At 41.1% G+C, this 15,129-nt stretch overlaps 1 protein-coding gene across 1 annotated transcript in view; it reads left to right on the plus strand.

The window, feature by feature from the left end:
* Window positions 1-3,046: 3,046 nt before the first annotated feature.
* Window positions 3,047-15,129, plus strand: part of CEP85L (centrosomal protein 85 like) — a 198,408-nt gene continuing 186,325 nt past the window's right edge. Inside the window, exon 1 of the mRNA XM_072765356.1 lies at window positions 3,047-3,302. The gene's annotated coding sequence lies outside the window, so the exon portion shown is untranslated. The remainder of the gene's footprint in view (window positions 3,303-15,129) is intronic.

Raw genomic sequence — 15,129 nt, forward strand, 5'->3', positions numbered from 1 at the left:
AGCATGCTTCTCCCTCTGCCTATGTCTCTGCCTCTCTCTCTCTCTCTCTCTCACTGTGTGCCTATAATAAATAAAGAAAAATTTAAAAAAATAAAAATAAAAATAAAAGTCCATTAGTACATTTTAATCTGAAATATTATCTTGACCATAGGGTTTCTCTCTAGTATCTCAATAGTCTTGCCTCTCTTAGCCTGGTAAATGCCCAACCTTGAGTGCGTTCATCTGCATGTTTCCCTGTGTGCACCACGGCCCACTCTATTGAGGTCTCCTGGGGAGATAACATGACTCGATCATGGGTGTTATTCCAACTATGTGTCATTAGGCAGTGGTCCCTTGCAGCTGTCCAGCAGCACTCCTGTGTTTTCCTGGTTGTCATTTCTCCCACTCTCCGTGGGAAATAGTTCACACATTCACCATTCTTCTCAGACATTAGCCTCCAAATAATTCACTTCTCTGGACTTGTTTTAATTTCAGCCTTCCACACACAGAGAAGAGGCATGGAGGATTTCAGGGAAAAGAAATCATGTGAAGGAAAGCAAAGGATTGGAAAATCCTGGGAGTGGGTATTTGGAGGGAAAAAAAAATTTCAGCCTTCCAGGCTAGCTCTTCAGCTCTCTAAGGGTGAGACCTTGCCTGTTTTGCTCACAGTTACTTCTCAGGACCCAGCATACTACTGGAGTGGGTACTCAATAAAAATTTAGGCAACTGAGTGAATGAGTGAATGAAAGTAGAGAAGGGATGTGATGGGGGTTGCTGGGCAGCTTTGGGGGACCAGTGCTTACTTAGTGATGTGGAGTTGGCCCAGCAGCCATGGCCAAGTCATGTTATTTCTCCTAGGGACCTCAGTAGCATGGGTGCACACAGGGAAACACAAAGATGAAGTCATTCAAGGTTGGAAATTTGCCAGGCTAATGAGGAGCAAGGGAGAAGGGAGAGTGGTTAAAGCAATGGGACATAGGATCTCTGCTGGGTAGGGAAGGAGTGAAGAAAGGAGGAGATAATCAGGACAAATAGGATGAGGCTGGTGGGAAGCCCTGAAATGGTCCTGGTGGCATGTGTGAAGACCGGCTATCCGAGAGCTGGAAGTGGAGGAGATTATGATTGGAGAGGGGAATTCTCACCTAAAGGTTTCGGATGTGGAGTAGTCCCAGGTGGTGGGCTGAGGATGTGGCTGAGGTTGTACGGGGCTGAATAGACAGAGCAGTCATTAGCTTTGAGAGGCCAGAGGCAATGAGAGGCCCCCAGGACGCTGGATGTATGACCATGTAGGTGTGTTCAAGGTGGAGAGTACATCTGTTTTTGAAGGAAAGTGCCACAGTTTTCAGTGACAGCAGGGACTTTGAGACTCGAAACCACATTGATGAGGTGGGATGGATGGGGATAAAGGAAATTAATAGATAGTGATGTGAAGAAAAGAGATTATTATGATCTAGGTGATGTTGACTGATATTTCAATTTGGAGAGAAGACTTAATAGAGGAGTAAGTGTTGAAGAACAGTGAAAATTGCATATAATTTTCAGTTGTTTAAAGCAAGCAGTACATAAGACAAACATTCCAGAGAAATTCAAATAGATGTTTCATTAGTTGATATTACTTGAAGATAAAAGGTGAAATCATATTAAACTTTTCTGAACCTCTAAAAGACATAACCTCATCTCAAAGGGGCTCACTTCTAGAAGGAAAATTGTAGTAACTTGCCAATTCTGGCTCTGCTCAGGCATTCTTAGAATACCTTGGAGTGGATTTTAGTCTCACGGGGATTCCACTTTTGGAATATCAGTGGGTCCTGACATATACAGCTCTTGAAAATTTTCTCTACTGAAATAGTCTGCAAATCCGGTTAATGACAGAGACACATAAGCTTCATTTCAGTTACTTTTGATTGCTGATGAACTTGGGCTTGAATACAAAGAAAACTACCGTTCCCTTCTCCTCTTAGAAAATGAAACTAAAAACTACTGCCTTGTCAGAGCATCTGTGTTCTATCATTAAATATGAGGCAATTTATCAAATACACATTGCATGCAGGATCGGAGTCGTTCCCTCACTGAGATCAGTACCTGAGGAGCAGGGACGCAGCAAGAGAAAGGCTGTGGCCTGGGCAACAAAGCAGCCCCAGCGCCCTCCAAGTAGTTCGGTGTTGATGTGGGCAGAGAGCTGAGAGCCACAGAGTGGAACAGGGTTATGAGGCAAGGCCCCCAGGCCTCCTATAAATGCCCAAGGAGAAACAAAGAGTTTACACCAAGGAGAGGCATTGTTTATGGCAATGCAAGGGAGAAAAGGAGATTTTTTTTTTTTCCAAGGTCCTGGGATCTCTGAGACTCTGTCCTAGTGTTTGGACATATGGAATCACCATTGCTGTTAAAATGTGGCAGAGGGTTTCAAATCTCTTCAGAGCATATTGTGAGAAGGGCCAACATGGCTTGATTTATGCCTTTGGTACAAGTATCACGTCAGATTGATGTCTGGAAAAGGAATGAAATTTGGGAAACTGCATAATGAGTTCTCATATTGTTTTCATCCTTTATTTTGTGCAAACCATGCTCAACATGCCCCTAGTAGCTTCCACAAAACTCCAGAGAAGTCTATATGAAGGACTTGCTATAGCTCCCTGATCCCTAATGGGAACCTCTGAAAATCTGGATTTGATTCAGAGGTCTAGGCAAAGCCCCCACTGAGGCCATACCATGCCTTGCAATTAAACTTTAAATATCATCTCCTTCTTTGTTCCTTTAGCAGAAATTATGTCCCTTCTGCCATTCTATAAATTGTCCAAGCTGAAAGGGATGTTTTGTGATTTTTAGTGTTATCCCATAGACTGGGGAAAATTAACAGATGAAACAAGAAGCCAAAATATAATAAGAGGGCCGGGGGGCAGGCTGTGTGCATCCCCTTGGTATGAAGAGAAGACAGAGAACCTTTCGTTTTCTTCCAGAGACCGTTTGACCCACGGGCTTATAAAAGCAGCAGAAGAAACGAGCCAAGAGTGGAAGAGGGTGTGTGTGGGTGAGGTTGTTACTTAGCAACAGGAAGCCTCTGGTTGATGTTCTGAACTGAACAAAGGAGAACAGCTAGGACAGAATGGAATAAGTGAATGGGGAGAAGGGCAAGAGAGGAGAGCGGATGGGGTGGTGCAGGAAGGCTAAGAGGAGAATGAAAAGTAAAAGAAAAGCATGAGAATGGATGTGGTAGTTCCTTAAAGACCGGAAGACAATGAATAAAAATCATCTGTGAAATAAAAGGAACTGAAAGGAAGATGGGGATAGCCAGAAGGGTAAGAAAGCATCTGCAGTGCCAGCAGGTAGGCCACTAACCGGTGGGATGAAAGCCCCTCCGTGGAGTGAACTCATGGTGCAAACTGTGACTCTTTTCCTGGAGCCCGAGGTCAAGCAGGGTGGACTTGGGGCAAGGTGTCCGGAACAGAGTCCATCTGATTAGGCTGCTCAGAAGATGAGCTGGGAGGTGAGGGAGCTCCAGGGCTGCTGTGGTGACATGTTGTAATAGGTGTGGATCCTTAGAATAACCCTGAAATAACTTTCAGGTTTTCTTTTTTAATTTTTATTTATTTATGATAGTCACACACACACAGAGAGAGAGAGAGAGAGAGAGAGAGGCAGAGACGTAGGCAGAGGGAGAGGCAGGCTCCATGCACCGGGAGCCCGACGTGGGATTTGAACCCGGGTCTCCAGGATCGCGCCCTGGGCCAAAGGCAGGCGCTAAACCGCTGCGCCACCCAGGGATCCCAACTTTCAGGTTTTTAGACCACTGTGTCAGTCCTGACCCAACAGGACAACCCCAGGAGCATTGGAGGAACTTTAGATCAGGCAAGAAAACTGATTCCCTCTTTGATTCCTCCCAAAGCTTATTACTGTGTCGTAGCACAGAATGGGCCAATGGAGATTTACTACGGATAGATCTGCCTCGATGTAGTCCCAGGGTCCTTGTCATGGCAATTATGTGACGTCTTGTAGGCATGGGTGTTTGTTTATATTACATGGCAGATAAACTTGTTTTCTACATTTTTTTCTTAAAAGGGCACCCATGCTTCCTAGCCCGTCCTCCAGTTTTCGATCATTTACACATGTAAGCCAAAACACTATGAGCATTTCCTCCCCATATACTTACATTTTTGTTTGTAAATAATACACATATATTATCTAATGAAACATGGCTCATTAGAATATGATGTATAAAGAAAGATGAGCTAAAGATAAAATGAAATCTATATTTTTAATTGATCTTAATTGTTTAAGAGTCTTACTCTGCTTATTAATGGAAAGGTCACCTCATCTTTCCTGTCATTTCCCACCCTTCCTGCAGCCTGCTTACCTACCAACCACGGGGCATAACTTAGAAGGTAGGTATTTGTAGTAAACAGAAGTGGGGCGGCATTTTTCCAGGCCCTGCTTAGGGCTGTGTGGTCATATTTTACAGGGATGTAGGGAATTACTTATGCTATTAGCTCCCATTACTTATATTACCAACTTAGATTATCAACTCCATATGTTATTTGTTATCTGCATGTAAAATAGGACTAAGTTTTTAAGTTATTTCTCTCTAAAAAACACTTTTTCTTGTTTATAACATAATTTCTTGATTTCTAATTAAGCATGGCTAAATGACAATACACTTTTGGTTCTGCTTTTTTCCCCAAATTTCACTAAACTGTCCTAGTAAAAGGCTAGGACACCAAGAAGCGATGAAAACCATAAAAGTCTTGTATCAGTTATCTACTACCACGTAAGAACTACCTCAAAACTTAGTGGCTTAATGTAACACCATTTATTAGTACATAATCCTTGGGTCAGGGACTTGTTCAGGGTGCAGTCGGGACAACTCATCTCTGCTCCATGTGGGGTCGACTGGGCTTTCTTGCCATTGTTATCGGTGGGCAGTTAGTGGGGATTAATAACCGGGGCGCCTCAGTTCGCTGCATAGTTTCTCCAGCAGGCTAGCTCAGGCTTCTTCACATATTGTTGAGATTCCAAAGAAGGCAGGAGCTGAAGCTGCAAAGGCTTCTTGAGGCCCTGTTGGAAGTCCCCAGCAGCACATCTTTCCTTCTACAGCATTCTGTTGGTTAAATACAGCAAGCTGCAAGGTGTAATGGACTGAGTTGCATTTCCTCTAAAATTTTTGTTGAAACCCTAACCCCCGGTGTGACTGTATTTGGAGATAGGGCCTTTAAGAAAATAATTAAGGGCAAATAAGGTGATAAGGGTGGAGCCTTCATCTGTTAGGACTTGCAGGGATATGCAGGCACAGAGAAAAGGCCAAAGGTGAGAAGGTGGCCTCCTACAAGCCATAGAGAGTGATCTCATCTGATACCAATCCTGCCAAAACTTGATCTTGGACTTCCAGCCTCCAGAACTATGAGAAAATGAATCTGTTGTTGAAGCCATTCAGTTTGTGGTGTTTTGTTATAGCAGCCTTAGTAGACTAATGCACAAGTCCAGCCCAGACATCTCATGATAAAAGGAACTGTAAACAAGTTTGTGACCATTTTTAATCCAGCACACTTGGAAAATGTCAGCTTGTTTTAGGAAGTGTAAATATATCAAGAGGAATACTTAGAGAAATGCACATACTACTCCCCCTACCACCACTTACATCCTCTAAACAACTTAGTGAAGGGAATTGCATTAGCATTTTTTTATTTAGGTAAATAAGAGGTAGTGACTTAGTTGGCATATATAATTAGGTATAACTAGAAAATTGACATCAAAGGCATAGAATATCTGCTAGAAAGTGAAAGCCCCATTATGCCCAAGCAAAGCTATCTCTGGAGAGTAAATATAAAGAAGAAAAAAGCCTTTATTTCCAAGATTGAGCATTAGCTTTAAATACTGTATTACTTTTATTCTTCTCTGACTACTGAGTGAAAGAAACATTTCCCATTCCCCATAGTTGTTGTACCATATCAGTAGACGTTACACCATATGGATCTTTCTCCATCCTTTTCTCTAATGGAAACCTCAATTTTATTCAGGCATTCAACCTATCCTTGTCTACAGAGGTGAAATAATTAGATCGAGCCATCATGTTAATTCCTTTTCCCTTTGTAATGACTGGTTCAGAACCCAATATTGAATGCTGTTCTGTACATGCCATTTCCATGGTGACCAACATTGATGCAGACAATGCAAATCCTTCTGAATGGCAGGACTTGTAATCCGTGACTCAAATGAGGGATCTCTCTTCAGCTAAACATAAACAAGGAAACATTGTGGTCTGGTGGCCACCTTCATAACCACGAGGGGCGCCCACCTCAGGACAAAGCTAATACAAAGAGGCTCCTGAGGCTCACCTTCCCTCTAGAATTCTTGTTATGTAATAGACATTCTGACTCTTTAAGTCAATTTCATAAAGGATTAAAAAAATTTTTTTTTTGCCTGTAGATAAAAAAAATCCTTCTTGTTTAGCCTGAGGGGTCCTCAGTGATCTCATATAGGAGAGTTTATGGAACGGTTTTACAAAGCCAGTGAGTTCATCTGCACCTCACTCCATTGCCTCTCAACACCACCAGACCTTTAAGCAGATTCAGATTCTATATGCCTCATGAGATCCATTACAAAGCAAATCCAGGAACAGAAAGTACACCGACCAAAGGAATGGAAAGACCACTGTTTTATGTTGGCATAATATGGAGAATAAGTGTGGAAATGGATCCCGAGAGTACTAGACCAAGGAAGGAAGAACACAGTAACAGGTCAGGTGGGATTGATCAATAAGGATACAGTTATTGGAGATTCTGGATTTAATGTGCTAGCTCAAATGGTTGGAAGTTGACTAAATTATTTGCTAAATTCTCTCTTGAACACATTCTAAATGAACCTGTAATGCTAGAGATTTCTTACTAGAGAGGAAGAAATCCAAAAGTTTATGGAGATATAAATATTGGGGTAGATTATCACATGTGAACTTCTCCCTTATTCCCTGTCTCCTTTTTCTAGAGAAGGAAGAAATGGCCAGAAAATATTTTTTAAACCAGGGGCTTGAGAATTTTATGAGTATACACAAGATCTAGCTTCTTAAAAAGCACTGTGATGGCTCTTTTTTATATGCTGGGTTAAGAAGAAAATCCTGTGTTTGAAAGGGGCACTCCTGATTTCAAATAGGATGCTAGGAAGGAAAGGGTAAGTTGTGGCACTTAACTGCCAAAGCCAAGGGGGGCATGCTGACCATAATAATAATAGTACAGCTGGCATGGTGTTCAAAATGATACAGCTCTCAAAAATCTCTGCAAGTCTTTTATATGTAAGAGAGTTGGCAGCTTAGTGTTCTAATTCATTTGTATAATGGAAAATACTCCAGGGTTAGTGGTTGGTTCTGGTGTGTTCTCTGTGTTGAACTCAGTAGTTCTGGTGGTGGCCTTCTGACACCTACCTCTCCAGTCTTCCAGTGATTTTGTAAGGACCTAATCCCCTGTTTTAAAACTCTTCTACTTAAAGTATCTAGAGTGGTACCCTGAACACTAACTGATGGGCATTCCAATGGAGCCCAGAAGTCTTGCCACGATTATTTCTTGCCATGATTACTGGGACAGATGACTTTAGCCAATGGCAGAAGTCCAACATTGACTCCTGATCTGCCAATTAGAAGCTACCAAAGTTATTATGGTCAGAATGGCTTAGTGAAAGCTCAGGAGCTCAACTTCCCAGCCATAATAGTAAGTCAAAAAGTATTCTGTTATGGTTCAGTTAAAAAAAAAATTACTGTGATTATTTATTTATTTATTTATTTATTTATTTATTTATTTATTTACTGCTTCCCTGAGAAAATTGCTGAGATGAGGCCACTGTGTTTCCTATCATAGTCTCACTTTTGGCCCGTGTAAAAGATGGAAGAATTTTGGGTGCCTGACTGGCTCAGTTGGTAGAGCATGCAACTCTAGATTCTCAAGGTGGGAAGTTCAAGCCCTATATTGGGCATAGAGATTACTTAAAAGAAGAAGAAGAAGAAGAAGAAGAAGAAGAAGAAGAAGAAGAAGAAGAAGAAGAAGAAGAAGGAGGAAGAGTTTTGAGAGTCACAGGGGATTACTATAGGTTGAGTGAAGTACTACTACAATACATATGATCTTTCCTGTCTAGTTGCTTAATTGCAGTGAATCAACATATGCTGTGGCATACTGACTGCAGCTTTTTTTTTCTTTCTTTTTTTTTTATCTGACTGCGGCTTTTATCTGGACAAAATTTCTTCTCTGATCCAATAAACAGAGAATGCCAGAAGTAGTTTGACTTTTTCTAAAATGGTAGGAATATATTTTCAACTCAAGATTGTCTTAATTTTTTATTCTCTGGGCCATAAATGAATCTGTAAGGACTAGGTTGTCAGTGCGCCTGGGTGGCTCAGTCAGTTAAGTGTCCAACTCTTGATTTCTACTCAGGTCATGATCTTGGAATCAGGCTCCTCGCTCAGCGTGGCATCTGCTTGTCCCTCTCTCTCTGCTCCCCTCTTTGCTCTCTCTCTCTCTCTCTCTCTCTCTCCTCTCTCAAATAAATAAATACAATCTTAAAAAAAAAAAAAAAAAGAACTATGTTGTCTAACCATCCTCAAGGCTAAATTGATGATAATGTGCTGATGAGCTCAAGAGAGCAGAAAGTGGCTGGTATTTTAGACTAAAACTAGGCATGCCAGAAGGTGGGAAATAAATCATATGTTGATACAGTGAAGTTTCTTGGGATTTGTTTTGTGTGGCATGTGAGTTAATCCTCTCCAATGTCAAGGACAATTTGTTTCCTACATCTAGAAAAAAGTACTGTGATTGATGGTGCTTTTTAGATTTCAGGAGCAACATATATCACATTTTTGCGTGCCCTTCAGCTCTTTCCTGAGACACCTGAAAGGCTGACTGCTTTGAGTAGGGTCCAAAGGAAAACTCTGCATGTGGTCCCGGCTGCAGCTTTTCCATATGGCCTTGTAGGACCCAGTGACATTAGTGGTACTCAAAAATCAACTGAAGTCCATGGTGTGGAAATACTTAATACAAGATTCATAATTCACAGCAGAAACATCATGGTTTGAGGACAAAGTTATACCTTCTTCAGTGAATAACCTTCTTTGGAGGAATAATATCTGGCTTGCTATTGGGTCCTCATGGAAACCAGGTTATTACAAAATATAAGCTACTTGTCATGAACTGAGTGTTATCTGATCTATTTGGCTCTAAAGTCAAATATATCCCAGTGAAAGCAGTAGATAAGTGAGTGCATCTGATCAGATCCTGAAAGCTTGTTTCATATGCTGATGTCTTCTGCTATGCCTACTCATGCCACACTGCCCCCTCTCCACCAACCGACACTTACAACATCATGAACAGTTTTCTATTATGAGTTAACTGAAGAAAAGGAAAAAGAAAGCATAGTTTACAGATGGCTTTGCATAATGAGCTGGCGACATTTCAAATGGATTGCTGAGTCCTACTCAATCCCACTAACGTGAAGGTGGAAAATTCTCCCAGCAGGTAGAACTTTGAGTGGTATAACATCTTTCTCTTTTCCTGGAAAGAGGCAAGAATTAATAGGCAGTAACAGACGGTTTTGTTGAATTGACATGGACACAAAAAAAAAGAAGACCGGAGGACTGGTGAGAAGGAGGTTTGGGAAGAAGCATGTAGGTGGGTTTCATAAAATAGGCCCATGTGTGAAGACATTTGGGTTCCATGTACATGTCCATCACATTGGCTGATAACCCAATATTCATTCTTTCTTGTGAACAAAATTTCAATTTTATACAGGTACCCATGCTCCTCCATGTGACCTTGTACTCCAGGGCTGGTCACATCTCCACCCTGGCAGGCGAATCAATTGATCTAGGCAACCACAGTTTTCTATTCTTCTTATGAGTAGTTGGCTTGAAAGGGGCCATGTGATCCAATTTTGACCAATGAGGCATTGAAGGAAGTCTGCCGTGGGGTTAGTTCTGTGCAAGTTTCTTTATCTATTAAAAAGAAAATAAAAGGTAGTCCCTTCATTTGCCTCACTTTGAATTGGGAGTTAGTCTTGCAAATAAGGAAAGAGAAGGTTGCACTTGTACTTGGGTTGGCTGTAGTAACCATATCTGGTTTTCGAGGAGAGTATTGCCAGCCCTATCTATGGGAGTATACAATGTATGGTTGCCCATAGGGTCAACCTTGCAGGTGATGATACCTGATGCTAAGTGGCGGCAGCAGCCATGTCCTCACAGAACTATTTCTATGTTAGACTTTGGTTATATCCCTGTATCCATGGCTTCTGAGCTGGATTGCTCTCCTGGACAGTGTATGGACTAACCTATATCCTTTCAATAAATCCTTTTTTCTGCCAAAAAAAACAGGCAGAGTCTATGTTTGCAACAGAAATGTTAGCAACCTGGCCAATATAGAACTTCTGGATCAAATGATCTATGAGATGTTGATCCAAAAGAAAAGTATTTTTGCAGCACTAGCATTGTTTTCAGAGTTGTGTGTTTCCTCATAACTTTTTACTTTTTGATGTTATTAAAAGTTAGGAAAGACAAATGTTCATCCACCTACCAGTAGTATTGTCTGGATCTATCTCCAGCTGGTACAAATAATTAAGGAGGAAAACATTTCTCTTTGAAAGCATGGAAATTTTTAAAAACATGTTACTAATGGACTAAATGAAAATTAAATATGAAATTTGGAAATGGAAAAAGAAAAGCAATGCCTTACATACAGGTTGTGGTGTTAACCCTTACCCGTTACTGCTCCAGAGGAGCAAATAGGCAAAACTTTAACTCTCACAGAGACTTTTAAAATCTATCACCAGACTAACCTTGTTCATGTACTGAATGTAGCAATCTCAGGGTTTTTTTTTTTTTTTTTTTTTTTTTCTAATTAGCCTGTTTAGGGGTCTCTGCTTTCCTCCTGCCTCATCTCAACAGTTGGAGCCACAGGATTCTCACCTTCACAATCTTTGTATGCTTATTTTTTCAGTCCAATGCTAATCAGAGGCAAGAAGAATTTAAATAGCCTCAGCCTCACATTTTGGCTTACTCTATGCTGGGCATGCTTTTTGGCACTAAGGATGCCCCAGCATCCAAAAGAGACAATTTTTTCAAGCTTAGTAGAACTTCCTTTCTAATGATTTCTCTCCCTGCCTGCCAGCAAAAATCCCTGATGCCTTCTTCTGTCAATACATCTATACTTTGTTTCATTTCCTCTGTACTGGCCTAGCTCACTGCCATCTGTGCCCCAAGTATGGAAATATAGCGGGACGTTTTCATAGATCTGTTAGATTAAAAGAAGTTGGATGTTGTTGCTTTTTCCATTTGGGAGAATCTTATGCTTTTGTGTAATTGGTGTAATACATTTATGCCTTCCTTCATGAAATAAGAACCAGATGTTTCAAATTAGTCAGTGAAGGTCAGTCTCCTTGGTAGGGGAGATTGTTTTTTATAGTTCCAACTCTTAGGTCTGAATACTGTCCTTAGGGATTATTTTAATGACTCTATCATCTGCTGGTTTTGGGGGCAAAGACTGATGCCCTGCTTTCAATGCTTTGTCCCATATATAGGCACATGACTTTTCTTCGTACACCATTTAGTTCAGCTGAGACAGACTTAATGTCCAAATTAAGCCTTTACAAAAGGCTAGAATATAACCAAATGGCAATTACTACCAAGAATGGGACCATAAAAATAAATAATCTAACATACATTGCATAATTTACTCATCTTCAGCTTTTAACCCATTACAGGGCTCTTTCCTTTCCCTTTTGTGTTCTGTTTCTGCAAATACATATCCCCAGATAGTTGGCTTTGTCACTATTAAGACCCAGAAAGGGATGGGAGCTCCCATCTATGTTAGGCCCATCTTCTCAGCTCTAGATTTCTACCTGAGGGCCTCCTTCTTCCCCAGATATATTTGATCCTGGTAATAATCACATGCTTCATGGAAGAGGAAAAGACAGCTACAGTGGTACAGCCTAATACCATCAGTCCTGTCCTGAGCACACATATCAAGTATTAGTCTTTTAACTGTAGCTGACAGCAATTTATCTGAAATTTGCTTAAGAAAAATACACAATACTTTGGCTCAGATCATTGAAAAGGCATCTTGCTTGCTTCAGGCATGGCTGAACATGAAAGTTCAAATGACCGTCAGGTCTTTTGTCATTTGGCAGAGCTTCTTACTCTCTTTCTCTTTTTTTCTATCTCAGTCCTAGTCTTGTTTAAACTTTTCCCCAACCTTTTTTCCCATTATTTTCTGTTTTCATTTCTATTAAGTCCATCTTCAAGGAAAACCCCCCACATTTTAGCAAAAATGTCCATTGGCAGCTTTAGGTTTACATCAAACTACAGCAATCCCAGTGAGAAGAATATGATGCAAGGTCTTTGGGTGTGGGTCCAGCAAAATCTCAAGAGATGACTCTGATCGGCCTAGCATGGCTCTCTGTACCAATTCTGTAGCTGACAGAAGGCTCTCCTTGGCTAGCCTGGATAATGTACCTACCCCTATAGATAGAGTGCTCTGTGGTTGGCAGTTTTCCCAGGAACAAAGAGATATTTCCCAAGAGGAAAAACTTCAAGACATTCAAAAAGTGACAGATCTGGATACGATGTAATATTCCCAATATTCATTCTTGAGCTACGGGTATACAATAGCAGGAGATTATTAGAGTTGTAGTTAGACATGATAAATTTGCTATGGTCTACAGGTCAGACACAGAGTAATCAGGAATTATTATGATTATTTTTTTAAGATTTATTTATTTATTCATGAGAGACCCAGAGATAGAGAGAGGCAGAGACATAGGCAGAGGGAGAAGCAGGCTCCTCGTAGGAAGCTTGATGTATGACTCGATCCCAGATCCCGGGATCATACCCTGAGCCAAAGGCAGACGCTCATCCACTGAGCCTAATTGGGCTTCCCAATTAGGAATTATTAATTATGAGACTGGTTCAGTCATATGCAGTCTGAAACACTATCCCACCAAGGGTGTGGAAAATGGTCCCCAAAGTATTAGACAAGCCTAAATCCCGTATTAGATCAAATGCCATACAAGGCATACCCAGAATTTAAACATGAAAATTTTTTTGAGCTTTAAATTTGGAAAATTAATTACAAATTAAAAAAAACAAAACAAAACAAAACTCTGTAAGTCATAGACCCAATTTGGCTTCTCCTGAAGGCAGATCACATGTTAAGGATGTAATTCCAGCAAACAGAGAGAGTGAAACAAGAGAAGAGGAAGTCAGTATAAGGGAGTGTTATTTAAGTCTCCACTGAAGGCACAGGGACTCAGTTTGGCTGAGAACTTCTGGGAAGTGTGAATTTTTTTCAGAACACTCTGAGGCAAGTGAGGATGAGGTATGGCTCCTACATTGGTTAATGACTGACATTTGCCCTGGGGAGTACTAACATAGCTCGCTTCAGGGCTGTGTTTATACAGACACCCAGTGGCTCCAGGACATGGGAGAGGCCCCAAGTCAGAAAGCAGAATAATTCTATACCTGCTTGAATTGAGACCTTGTCAACAGAAGGTGAACCTGAGCACTCAGCAGCTGAAAACAGAGATGGGCCAAGGGAATGGGAATGGGGCTCCAAAGCATCTGCTACATAAAACAAACATGTGCAGACCAAATATGGCACATGCATGGCTTGCCAGTATATGACCTTCAGTCCACTGGTTTAGAAATTCACAGCATGATCTAACTGAATTCTCACAGATTGTAGAGAGAGTATAAAAGAGGGTCAAATTTTGCTTCTTATTTGTGTACTAATTCAGTACATTTAATGAGCATTTTTCACCATGCTTTGTGCTAGAGAAACATCACAGAACAAGATAAACAAAGTACCTGCCTCCCTGAGCTTGTGTTGCAGGATTCCTTGTTCTTCAGCGCCATGGTTCTTGGTCACGCCACTTCGAAGAATGAAGAGGTAAATCAGACCGAGAGTAGTGGGCAGCAAAGCAAAGTTTATTGAGCAATAGTACAAAGCTCCAGAAGAGGGAGGGGATCCCAGAGGGTTGCCACCAGAGTTCCCAAGTCTGGGGGTTTCTATGGGCTTCTTGGAGGGCTGTTTTAATTTGATTAACCCTCCATGTGCCTGTCACCCAATCAGGCTTTTGTCCACACGCTCATATACCTATCAGGCATTGTTCATTTGGGGAAGGGTGGAGGGCTCCTTCCAGGGTGGTGTAAAATCCTTTTAAGGGTGATTCCTTCTTTGGGCGAGGGGGTGTGAGGAGAGGGGCTTGTCCCCTGCCTGCTTTTCTTCTGACTATCCTTCATTACTTGCATTCTGGTCGGGAGATAGTCAACAATGAGTAAGGTAATTTTAGTTCATTGGATTATAGGTGGTGATGGAAAATGAAACAGCAGAAGCTAATAGAGAAACATGGTTGCTATTTCAGATAGGGTAACCATAGAAGGGGTTTCTAGTGAGTAACCATTGAGGGGAAACCTGAATGAGAAGGGGCAAGCCAAATGAAGATCAGGGCAGAGCATTCCAGGCAAGGGGAATAGTTTATATAAGAACTTGGAAGACAGCAGAAGCTCTTATGTTTGAGGAGCGACAAGATCAACACTGGTAAAGTCAAGAGTGAGGGAAGTAATAGGAGATGAAGTGAAACATGTCAGCAGAGGTCAGGTCAGGCAGCACCATCCTGGCTGTGACAAGGCTTCATTCTTAGTGAGATGGAAGCCACCAGAAGGGAGGATTGAGATCTGACTTTCCATTTTTAAAAAATCCACTCTAGTTGCTGTATGGAGAGTGTTCATAGGCAGTTGTGATCCTTGGATTCACAGAACACAACAGACCTGAATATTTGTGTTTTCCAGGAACAAATGAATCTCTCAATCACATTTTGCTTAAAACATACAGGTTTCCACACACAGGCTTGCACACAACTGTTGTTAGCAGGATTACTCAGCCAAAAAGTGGAAACAACTCAAATGTCCAACTGATGAGTGGAAAAACAAAACGTGTTTATCTTCAAGCATATATCCATACAGTGGAAAACCATTTAACAATAAAAAGAAATATTGATATGAGCTATAACACACACGTCAGAATCATCAGGCTAAATGAAATAATTCAGACCTGGAAAACCACATATTATGTGATTCTATTTATATAAAATGTCCAGAAGAGGCAGATCTATATATAAAGCAGTTACTGATTGCCT

The sequence above is a fragment of the Vulpes vulpes genome, chromosome 1, assembly GCF_048418805.1.
Source record: "Vulpes vulpes isolate BD-2025 chromosome 1, VulVul3, whole genome shotgun sequence".
Taxonomy (NCBI): domain Eukaryota; kingdom Metazoa; phylum Chordata; class Mammalia; order Carnivora; family Canidae; genus Vulpes; species Vulpes vulpes.